Source organism: Herpailurus yagouaroundi, unplaced genomic scaffold (genome assembly GCF_014898765.1).
Source record: "Herpailurus yagouaroundi ecotype Mexico unplaced genomic scaffold, PumYag 28, whole genome shotgun sequence".
Classification (NCBI taxonomy): Eukaryota; Metazoa; Chordata; class Mammalia; order Carnivora; family Felidae; genus Herpailurus; species Herpailurus yagouaroundi.
The window spans coordinates 158,144,687-158,157,591 of NW_024412376.1; the positions used below are offsets into that span (position 1 = coordinate 158,144,687).

Genomic DNA, 12,905 nt, shown 5'->3' on the forward strand with positions numbered 1-12,905 from the left:
AAGAAACCAGCACTACAATATATTAAGTGAGATTTCCCAAGATTATGTAATGAGTTATAAATCCAGGATTTAGTCCTAAGTCTATTCAACTTCAAAAACTGTCTTCCTCATCATAGCTCATAATATGACAATATAATGAAGTGCATAAAGCCTTGAAGATTAAAGTAAAATTAATGACTGACTTTAAATTCTCACAGCTAAAGTCAATTTTTTTTTTAATTTGTGATGGTCAGTTATAACTCCTCATCAGTCCTTCTATTTGGGAAATTCTTTTCTCAGATATTATTGAGACAAAGCTTTTATTTTATTCAGGGTTCCTCTTCAATTATAATTCTAAAACACAACTTTCTCTTCTGTACTCTTCTTTATACTCTGTGTGTGTATGTATGTGTACCTGTATGTGTGTGTCTGTTTTAAGATTTTGTTGTTAAGTAATCTCTACACCCAATGTGGGGCTTTAACTTACAATCCTGAGATCAAGAGTCACATGTTCTACTGACTGAGCCAGCCAGGTGTCCCTATACTGTTTTTTTTTTTTTAAACACACACACACACACACACACACACACACACACACACACACACCCTCATATCAGGGTTTCTCACCATGTTATTGGCAGTTTGGGCTAAATAATTCTTAATGTGGGTTAGGCTATTCTGTGCCTTATAGCAAGTTTAGCAGCATCCCTGGCTTCTCCCAACTAGCTGATAGCATCTTCCCCTAATATGACAACCAAAAATATCTCCAGACATTATCAAATGTCTTCTTAGGGGCAAAATAACCCATGTTGGAATAACTGGTCTGTATATACATATATAGATACCTACATCCATATCCAAATACATCCAACAAAAATGCTTGTGTGGTTCACCAAGGCTGAGATTTATTATTGTTGCTCACATCTCTATCCCAGTGCTTGGAACAATGCCTGACACATACTTGGCATAAAATGCAATAAATGTTTATTGAGTAAATAAATAAATGAGGAGGAAGGGACAATTTTTATGGAGAACCTACTTTATGCCGGATCCTTCATTAAGAACTTTTCTTCGTAACAACTCTGTGATGTGAATAATAATAAACTTGTTTCCTAGATGAGAAAATAGAGGATAAGAGAGAATGGTTTCCCTGATTCACACAGCTAGACAGTTTGAGAGTTGACATTCCAACCCGATTCTATCTATAGTAAATTTTACCCTTTATTCCAGGACAGAAAATTGTGATATACAATTATGAGAGTGAGAGTTTAAGACTGAACAAATTTACCATTCCAGCTTTTGCAGGGGAAATGGCTTACAAATCATGTGCTGGCCAAAATAGAATTTTTGAGCTCTGTTTCCCAAAATTTTCCTATCTCCCACCTTGTTTCTCAAGTGAAATGTTTAGTAATCTGCCTTGATTTCTTTCTTTTCCTCACTATGCATCAGAATCACAAAAACTTAAAGCCATATTGTTGCCTAGCATGTTCTGCCCTGATACTTCTTCGACTTCTCATATGGTTATCCTCCTTGTTCATGAATGTCTGATCAATTGATTTTTTTCCCCCTGAATGTGCCACTCACATTAATGCCACAGATTTGTTGCACTTAATTTTCCCTGTCTTTGAAATGATTGTTTTATAAATAAACGGATTTTTTTTTGTAAATAAAGTTTTATTGAAACACAACTATGCCCACTTATTTACATACTGACTATAACTACTTTTATGCTATAGTGGCAGAGTTAAGTAGTTGTGATAGTGGATGATGAATGATAAAAAGTAAAGGGAAATCTTTTTTGTACTTACAGCAAATTGTGCAATACAACCACCTTGACTTAGATGCAAATTTTGAGTCTATAAAGACAAGCTCATAGATTTAGGAGAAAAAATCAAATAACACCCAATATATTACCCTGGGGACAATGGGCTGATGAAATATTAAGAAAATGCCCTCTTACGAGTTTCAGTGAGCTAAGATTAGGAGAAGAGATCGGCTTTTGGGGATCCTCTCCAAAATGGTACCCGATACTCATTTCTGTTTCTTTCCAGAGAACATTGCAAAATTGTGAGCCTACATTGCTGTCTGAGAAGAGCAAGTTTTTCATCTACTTAGCCATTCAGTGATGTGAACATGTTCCCAAATTGTTTATGACACATTAGTTTCCCAGATATAAGGGCTCGATGAGCTTCATCAGTTAGGTCTAGCTGCTACCTTATCTACAGCTGAGAATCATAATCTGAAAACCAGCAATCTTCAACAAAAGTGTCATTTCCAAGCACTTCAGGGAAAATAGGCTCTTCACTCTGTTGTTTGGAAGGGGATTGGAAAGAAAATGGACAAATGCATCAAGAAAGATTTTTCTCTTGTCCTAAACTTTAGACATTAGAGACATTGTAGTGAGTTCACAAGCTGCAAAGTTTCTTTGGTTGGGATGGCTTCAGTTTAACAGTGGAGTTTTGAGTGTCCATTCCTTTCTTTTAAAACTGAAAAGTCATAATAATTCTAATGATGAAAATAATAATTATAATTCAGGGTGGGATGCATGCTATAATAAAGAATCCCAGGGTGGCTTAGCAATGTCAACATTCCCAGGGGAACAGCCCTCCTGGGTGCCTCCAATGAACAGCACAGGGATGCAGGCATCTTGCGGCTTAGAAAGTGCCCCCTACTCATCACTGGGCTTCCAGTGAGGTGGAAGGGAGGAAGTGTGAATGCATGCCATTTATTTTAATTTCTTGGCCTGTAATTGACACATATCACTTCTGCTTTTATTGGCCAAAGTGAGTACCAGGGCCCACGTAGAGTAAATGTAAGGGAGTTGGAAAATATAATCCCTGTCTTGGCAATGACTTCCTGGCAACAACTCTGTACCATAGAAAGGGAATGTGAATCTTTGATGGTCTGCATTAATTGCATATTTTAGGTACGTTCTAAGGTTCATTTCCATAATACCTTTTTACTATAAGTAAAAGTAATTTTACTTTTACTCTAAGTAAAAGTAATTGGTTATTTATTTCTATTAAATAGTGTTGTAATGTGAATTAAATAGGTTAGTAAATGCAAATACTTAGAATAATCAATGGCATATAGTAAGTATAAGCATTGATATCTATTATTTTTGTTATATTTTCTGAAAAAAACAGGCTTTTAGCTTTATTTTTTTAATGGTCATTCAGGGACTCCAAAGAAGACATTGTTCTATGTTGGTATTCAGTTCAGACAATTCTGTTCCACAGATACTTCTTTAATGCTTACTAAGCCTGAAGAGTTTGTTTCCCAGGAAAGACTGCGGATGTCTCCGCCTTCTTTAACTTATTACAAAGTCTGCAAGCTATCTGAGGTTCCACTGAATAGAAGAGATGAAGGAATATTCCATTTTATGTTCAGTAATCAACATGTCCAAATTCATAAGACTAATAAATCTTCAGAATAATATGATTTCTGTGATGTGGAGGCTGCTTCTAGCAAAGTTCACCAATTGCTTCCATACCTTTAACTATGTTAATCTCCTATGGCTGCCATAGGAAATTACTACAAACTTAATTTGGTGGCTTACACAGCAGAAATTATTGTCTCACAGTTCCAGAGGCTAGAAGTCTAAAGTCAAAGTGTTGGTATGGTCAATTCCTTCTGGAGGCTCTAAGGGAGTTTGCTTCCTGCCTCTCTCCTAGCTTCTGGTGATTGCTTAGTTCCTGGTATTCTTTGGCTTGTAACTGTACCACTCTGATCTCTGCCTTCATCTTTCCACATCATTATTCCTGTGTCTCTGTGTCCAAACTATCCTCTTTGAATTAGGATTGAATTAGGGCTCACTCTGACCCAGTGTGACTTCATCTTAACTTGATTACATCTACAAAGATTGTATTTCTAAATAAGGTCATATTCATGGATGACAGGTATTAGGATATTAAAATACATTTTTGGTAAACACAGTTCAACCCACAAAATTAACTGAATTGATTATACTGAGATGGAGAGGATGATGATGTGATGATGTTGATGATGATGATGATGAAGAAGAAGAAGATGATGATGATGATAAGGCAAACATTTATTATATGCTTGCTATATACCAGGCATTAAATTAGGTATTTTATAAGGATTGTCTTATTTTTTTCTTTCCAGTGTTTTACTTAAGTTCGAATTAGTTAACATATGGTGTAGTATTGGTTTCAGGAGTAGAATTTAGTGCTTCATCACTTTGATAATATACCCAGTGCTCATATCAACAAGTGCCCTCCTTAATGCCCATCACCCATTTAGCCCGTCCTCCTACCACCTCCCCTCCAGCGACCCTCTGTTTGGTCTTTATAGTTAAGATCCTTTTATGGTTTGCCTACCTTTCTGTATTTATCTTATTTCATTTTTCCTTCCCTTCCCCTATATTCATCTGGGTTTTTTTTGTTAAATTCCACATATGGGTGAAATCACATGGTATTTGTCTTTTTCTGACTTATTTCTCTTAGCATAATACTCTAGTTCCATCCATGTTATTGCAGATGGCAAGATTTCTTTTTTTTTTCATGGCTGAGTAATATTTTGTTATACATACACACACACACACACACACACACACACACACACACACACACAAATGAGATCATGACCTGAGTCAAAATAAAGAGTTGGATGCCTAATCGACTGAGCCATCCAGGTGCCTCTCATCATCACACCATTTTTATATGAGTTGACTGAGATTCAGAGAGGTATGGGGTAACTTACCCTAGGTGAAGAAATGAATTAACAGAGCTGGAGCTAGAATAAAGTCAATGTGAGTCCAGAGCCAATGCTCTCATTAAATATCTTGTATAATTAACATCTGTTTGTAACTCAGTAATTGCTCCTGAAACCAGTGGAAATGTAGATCTTTCCTCCAGTTCCAATCCAGCATGTGGGACCCTGCTTTTGCTGCTGTTCTCTTTTTATGTTTTCCATTTGAACCTTCCTTTCCATATGTATATGCTTTTCCCATTTTCATCCCAGAGATCTCAGAAGAATGCTGCTCTTCTCCAGCTCAGTTAACCACAGCCAGAGAAGATTAGCTGAACCCTTTCCTGAAGCTATGCTCTTGCTCAAGGCAAAGGTTCAATACCAGCTTCCTTCTTCGGACTCTGGCTGATAGGTAATGCAATTGCATAACAGAAAGTAGCCTTTTTACTACTTTCTGGTGTGAATGTTTGCACAGGGCCTGGCAGAGAACTTGGATTAGTATTCTACCCACCTAGATAGAAATCAGAAATTACCATTTTGGTGGGAAGAAAACTTTTGTTTTCTTCATTTAAGGTTTTATAAATTATAATTACCTGTTTTAATAAGTAAAAATTAAAGACAAAGGCAAAGATGTATAATGGCCTAACCAATGATCCTCTCCACAGTGATAACTACATTTCCATGTTCCTGAGGCAGCCAGTGTTAATAAGCTCATGTGTATCCTACCATTTTTTCCCACTGTGTTTATATACATATATACAATAAGTCTTTAATTCATCTTATTTTAAGCCAAACAGAATCATACTGTACACATTACTTTGAAACTTGCTCTTTTTTAAAATATATCATATATATATCATGAACATATAACATGTATCATGGATATTTTCATCCTGGGTTTAGTCCCTGGACCTCATTTCCAACCCATTATTCTCTTGGAGATATCATTCAGTACTAAGTCACAGAAAGTCTCTAAGTTTCTGACTCCCGAATTTATACCTACAGACTGAATCTTTGCCTGAATATCAAACTTGCATATTTTAATGTGTAGTAACCATCACTCTTTGCCTGTATCATAAAATTTAGCATGTCTGACACAGAACTCTTAATGTTCTCCTCCAAACTGACTCTACTTGTGCTCTGCCCCTTCTTAGTTTATGGAAATCCCATCATTCCTTTGACTCAGCTCCTGCAAATCTTGTAGCTGCCTATGTATCCTTTCTTTCTCCCCAAGGAGAAATGCCACACCAAATCCTTCAGCAAATATTTTTGTCTCTCTTTTAGTGTATATTCAGAGTTGATCACTTCCTACTGCTTCATCATCTCCATTCTGGTTTAAACCAGAATCTATATAATATATAGAGATATATATTTATAAGAAATATTATATTAATTATATATTATATTCCATAATAACATTATATGTATAATACATATAATATGTAATTTCTAAAGTGACATTTTACCCAAGTGGGATTACACTATATATGTTGTTTTACTGTGTCATCTTTTCTCCCATTCTCCTATTTTTATTTTCAATTTCTGCTGCTTTTCTTGCCACACATTTGCCTCATCCACTCTCCCTTAACTCAGGCTAACAAAAATGTATCATTTTATGCATAGTTTCTCTATGTTTCTGTAACCATTTATAAAAATATAGATATTTATTAATTTATAAATATAAAAATCTATAAAGAACTTGTCAAACCCAATACCCAAAAACAAACAACCCAGTTAAGAAGAACCCAGGGAAGAAGACATGAATAGATATTTTTCCCAAGAAGACATCCAGATGTCTAACAGACACATGAAAATATACTCAACATCACTCATCATCAAGGAAATACAAATCAAAACCACAATGAGATACCACCTCACACCTGTCAGAATGGCCAAAATTAACAACTCTGGAAACAACAGGTGTTGGTGAGGATGCAGAGAAAGGGGAGCCTTCTTGCACTGCTGGTGGGAATGCAAACTGGTACAGCCACTCTAGAAGCAGTGTGGAGGTTCTCCAAAAACTAAAAATAGAACTACCCTATGGTCCAGCAATTGCAATTTAGGTATTGACTCAAAAGATTCCAAAATACAGATTCAAAGGGATACCTGCATCCCAATGTTTACAGCAGCATTATTGATAATAGCCAAAATATGGAGAGAGCCCAAATGTCCATAGACTGATGAATGGATAAAGATATAGTATGTGTATGTATAGTATGTGTATGTATGTGTGTGTATACATATATATATATATACACACACATACATACACACATACATACACACAAACAATGGAAAATTACTCAGCCATCAAAAGAAATGAAGTCTTACCATTTGCAATGACATGAATGGAGCTAGAATGTATTATGTTAAGCAAAATTAGAGAAAGATAAATATACGATTTCACTCATATGTGCAAGTTAAGAAAAAAAACAAATGAATATGTGGGAAGTGTGGGGGGAAGAGAAGAGAGGAAAACAAACCACAAGAGACTTTTAAACTGAGGATTGATGAAGGGAGGTAGATAGGAAATGGGCTACATGGGTAATGGGTATTAAGGAGGATGCTTGTGATGAGCACTGGGTATGAGTCACTGAATTCTACTCTTGAAACAATATTGCACTGTATGTTAACTAACTAAAACTTAAATAAAAATAATACATACATACATACATAGGAATTGGGAGTTCTTTATTTTCTTTAGGAAAAAAATGCATTATGTCTCCCATATAATTTTGTACATCTTATTTTCTTAATTGTCACTAGTTAATAGAAATGCCATCAAGGTAACTGTTATAGCTGAAATTCATTTTAATGACTGCTCTATTTTCCATGAAAAATGTACTAAAATGTAGTTAATCTTATTCTATTGATAGATATGTCTTATTTCTGATTTTTTTTTGCCCCTGTGAAACAATGCTGCAATAAACACAGTTACATTCAGTTCCTTTTATTTCTATGATATAGGTTCCTGAAAGTGAGATTTCTGGCTTAAAAGAGATTTCTTGGATCAAAGGGGCATTTTTATTTTGAATAGATGTCTTCAGGTTTCTTTACAAAGTGGTTGTAATAAGTAATATATCTACAGCGATATATGTGAGTACATTGCCTCCATCGTTGCCAGCAATCAGTGTTATTGTACTTTTTAAGCCTTGGCAGGAAATGGATATATAAGGTAATACTTCATTGTTCCCTGTCTACCAATGAACATGAGCATCTTCTTCTATGTTTGACGTACATTTGAATTTTCTCTTCTGCAATTTACATATACGTAGACTTTACTATTTTATTTTTTGATAAGACACAATAACTTCATATGTTACAGATACTGTAACTGTGTTATTACTCCCCATCTCTCCCATTTTATTGACTTTATAGTATCTTTGGAATGGATATATATATATATATATATATATATATATATATATATATATATATATTTTATGGTCAGTTATGTCCATATTCTTTTGAGTACATCTGGGTTTGTTGTGTATATTGGGGTCTTCCCAACTCCCACGTTGTGTGCATATTTATGGTCCTTTGATTTTCTGTTTTTCACACTTAAATAGTTTATCCATTTACTTTTTTTTTTCTTTACTTTTGGCATGAGATAGACATCTAACCTTACTTTTCTTTAGAAAGATAACCAACTGTGTTAGAACTATTAAATAATTTATCATTTTGTTCAGTCTTGAAATACCACCTTTGTTATATATTACATTTTCTATATATATAATGAGATTGTTTTCTGGGATATTTTTGTAGTTTCTCTATTCGTCTATTATTGTTCCATACTATATTAGTATGAGTGCTGAAGAGCTGACATTAAGGTCTCACATTCCATACTAGTTGCTTAGTGGCTTACAGCCATGAACTTTTTAAACAAAATCACTCACCTATTTTGTTAGTTGGATGGGTGTCTTTTCTGGTCTGAGCCACTTCTGATCTCTGTTGGGGTTGCCCATGGACCTGTGGTCGGCTGGTGCATTGGCTGGTGGCTGGATGACCTAGCATGGTCACACTCACATGTCTGACTGTTGTAGGCTATTCACACTGGTGCCTCAGTCTCCTCCACTTGACTCCTCCTACTTCAGCAGACTAGTTCAGGCTCAGGTCCATGGCAGTCTTGGGATTTTGAATATGGTAAGAGAGAGAAAGACCTAATGTGTAATCACTTTCAACTTTTTAAAATATATCATTTTTACTACTGTCTTAGTGGTTAAAGCAAGCAGAAGGCCAAATTCAGATTCAAAGCAGGTAGGAGGGGTGGGGGAAATATACTCTGTCCCTTGATGAAAGAGGTGTGCGTATAGGAACTAGAAGAATTTGTGGCCATTTTCAGAATCTTCCACATTATAAGAATCTGAATCAAATAGGATCCAGCCATTCTCTAGGTTATTCATTTCCCTTGGAATTCTTTTTCTTCAGAATAAACTCCAGAACTATCAGTAAGATATGGTCTAGTCCCTGCCCACATCAGCAGTGCCCATTCACAATACCTTGAACTCCATCATGTGGGACTGTTTTGTCTTCCTGTCTTCTGTACTTTTGCCCAACTTAAGCCAATAGTGAGGGACTGTAATCTTCCTCTCCCCATTTTTCTGCTTTGACTCATACTGGAACTAAAAATTTCCCTTAATTCAACATGCTCTTGCTTGTTCCTATCCCCCCCCCAAAAAGAAGGGGCTATTTTTCTTAATACCAGTCTAACAGCCACAGGGCTTTACATTTGTGTGGCGATCTCTAAGTGAAAGGGCACTGTTCTCTTGTGCCTGCAGCACTTGGGAGGGGCAGCCTCTCCCTTTTCACCTCATCTCTTGTGGTCTCTCCACCAGCCTGGTCCTTTCCCTGAGGAGGAAGCCCACCTGTGACTGGTGAGATACGAGGTAAAAAGACCGTTACATCTTCCAATAAGCAGCTTCACCTATGTAAAGGTTTAGGCCCATGCTTGCTATACAATAGCAGAAAATCCCACTTTCTCTTAGGTGATTGATTCTCATCTCTATTAAGTAGACTCTGGAATGGAGGAGGTGATGTCCGACATCCTGTGTGCCTGTGTCTGGAATGTCTTCTTCTCCTTTTCATTAATTTGTGCTTTCGCTTGATACTCACCGACTACCTGCTGCATGCCATTGTGCTAGATGCTGAAGTCAACCCAGTTCCTGTTCTGATGATGTTTATAAATCAAAGTGGTTCTCTTGTAAAGTCTTTCCTCACTTCACTCCCATCCCATCCCTACTTCCTATAGCCAAGTACATCTTTTAATCTTTGGTGTTCCTACAACTTTAGCCCATTTGTCATTTCCCAGGGGAAGTACACACACACACACACACACACACACACACACACACACACACACACAAGCTTGCTTCCCTAAGCCATACCTTCCAGGAAAAGGATGATAATACAACATAAAGAAGTGGCACTTTTGAACCAGAGCTCACACACACGAGAATTACTATAATTCCAATCCCTTTAACTTTCCTTCTTTCCCCTTCAAGATCCCTGAAAATCCACATATTCTTTTGGGCGATTAGTATAGTGCTTTTCTGGCAGTGCTGGGACTGATTTCTATTTTCTTCCCTGTGGCTGTAGCCAGAGCTGCTGATTCTGTCTTGGATTCAGCTCTCTGAGACCACAGCCTCTGGACCCTGGCACCCACTGCAGCACTGTAGCTCTGGTTGGGGTGGGAAGCAGACATTTCTCTGAGGTTAAAGCTGTCTACTTAGCTCCTCAATGTAGCAATGCTTTAGTTTCAGTTTTCTCGTGGGATTTTTTTTTTTTTTTTTTTAGAGTTTTGGAGTGAGTTAATTAAGATCCAATTCAGAGAACACTAATGGATCCATCCTTTTTTGCACTTTAAAGATTATTATTATTATTATTATTATTATGTGCCAAATGTATTTCTTTTTTTCTGTATGAATTTTATTTTTCAATTAAAAACAATGGAATGCTTCACAAACTCGTGTGTCATCCTTGCATAGGGGCCATGCTAATCTTCTCTGTCTTGTTCTAATTTTGATACATGTGCTGCTAAAGTGAGCATTAGAGATAGTTCCTCTTTAATGCTTAGTGACACTAACAAATGTACCCATTTTATGGATGAGAGATTAAAAGCCTAGAGAAGAGCCTTGCTCAGAGACAAGTAATCCTCTCCCTGTCCTTCATTCTTATACCCTGGTGTCCCAGGCTGGATTTTCAACCTGAGTATTCAACAGATGCTAAAGCAAAGAGGCTTGCTGTGGCCTTTGGGGCTGTCTAAAAGAGCTTAGGTCACCAAACAGATTAGGTCTCATGTTTTCCTCAAGAGAGTATGATATTCCACTGTCAGTGGAATTATTATAAATTATTATAAATGATTCCACATTTGTGGAGAGGACTTTGTCTGGCTGATGTGTGAGGGAGCACTCTGCCACCTTCATCTCTGGAGTCTTGGAGCCCAGCTCAGTCTGGCAGATTGTAATGAACTAACCTGTTGGAAAAGTGTGAGCCTGAGACGTACTTTGGCTCTTTGCTCTAGTGTAAAACAGTGATTTGATCCAAGCCCCTAAAGAAGTGTACCCACGTAATCCTGTGAGTATCGTGGGACACACAGTCACCCTCCTGGTTCCCAAGCCTCTGATGCTTCAGTGGAACCACTTTGCCTACTGATGCATCAGAAATGAAAGACCAATAATGATAGCCATTATTTATGATATGGTGATTGTATGCTCAACCCAATGGTAAGCTAATTACACATATTGTCTCATTTAGTCTTAACACATCTTTTTTTAAGCTTATTTATTTATTTTGAGATAGAGAGAGAGAGTAGGGGGAGGGGCAGAGAGAAGGACAGAGAGAATCCCAAGCAGGCTCTGTGCTGACAGTGCAGAGCCCAACATGGAGCTCGAACCCATGAACCATGAGATCATGAACTGAGCTGAAGTGAAGATTCAGATTCTTCACCAACTGAGCCACCCAGACACCCCTAGTCTTAACATCTCTTAGGAAAACACTGCATTTTTCCCATTTTATAAATGAGGACACTAAAGTGCAGAAAAACTAAGTAACCTGCTAATGTCAAACTTCAAATGACAGAGTGAGGCTTCAAATCAAGACAATATGACTCCAGTACCCAAGTCTTTAAAAGAGAGATGACAAAACAATCACTTCATGACATTTCAGAAAATGTCTTGAAAACCTCATGGGGCTTTCCTTGTTTTGGTATTAACAAGGGCAAGGCAGGAGGACTGGAGTTGACCCAATAGTGAGTCAGGAGTCCCAGATTCTCATCCTGACTCTGACAACTCGCATAAGCTTCTTGGACTGTGATGTCTTTATTTGTAGAATGATAGACGGAACTAGTTGCTCATGACAAAAATGTCATGGACTTTGAAGTCAGACAAAGTCGAAAGTTGATTTTACCACATACTAACTGTGCATGCTAGGGCAGGCGGCTTAATCATTCTAAATGTCTTTTTTTTTTTTTCACACGTGGAGTGGGCATGTAAAACCTTATAATAAAAGCGGTTGTGGTAGATAAATGTGTTATATAAAGAGAGAAGCTCACATGGGGCTTGTGGCGGTTGCCCAGATCAGTGCTCCATGACATGGTCAGGCCCTTCAGCAGGTGGGTCTGGAAATAAGATGTGGTTCCCAGAGCTCCTGTTTATTTATTTACTTCCACCTTCATTTCCATTGGCCTCCCAGGCCAAGAAACCCTTCTGATCTGTGACTATGGGGTTTGTGGTTTGAATGTTTATGAAATGTGTCTCCCTGGCAGCCACAATCAGGGCCAGGGTTCTCCCCATGGCTCCTTGTTTTAACAACTCATTTTTCTTGGCACAACCTTTGACTGCTGTGGGTATACGATTTCTGTGATCTCTCAGTATCCTCTGTCTGAAAGCGTTGAGGGAGTCTGAACTAACCACCTTTAATCCTTTTGCCTTCTTGGGTTCTTTACTAAGAGAATACTGCACAAAAGGAAAAAAAAAGGAAGAAAAATACTTTGTTAATAGCCAAGAATTTAGCACCCACTAATATATAGATATCTGATAATTTTGAGTTAGAGTTGATAAATAAAAGAGGAAGTGAGGTGTCTTATCTCCCCCAAATTTACATGTTGGAACTCGTGGATTAAAGCATGCCTGCAGGGGAAAGAACATGTAAATGGACACCAAGCTGAATATATTCACTCAACCAAGGACATGGGGTGGGAAGAAAGAGGCTAACAA

At 37.3% G+C, this 12,905-nt stretch overlaps 1 non-coding gene across 1 annotated transcript; it reads right to left on the reverse strand.

Annotated features, from left to right (window-relative positions):
* Window positions 1-10,631: 10,631 nt before the first annotated feature.
* On the reverse strand, window positions 10,632-10,738 carry LOC121040138 (U6 spliceosomal RNA). The gene has a single exon (XR_005795132.1). It is a non-coding gene; the product is annotated as a U6 spliceosomal RNA (small nuclear RNA).
* Window positions 10,739-12,905: the final 2,167 nt, after the last annotated feature.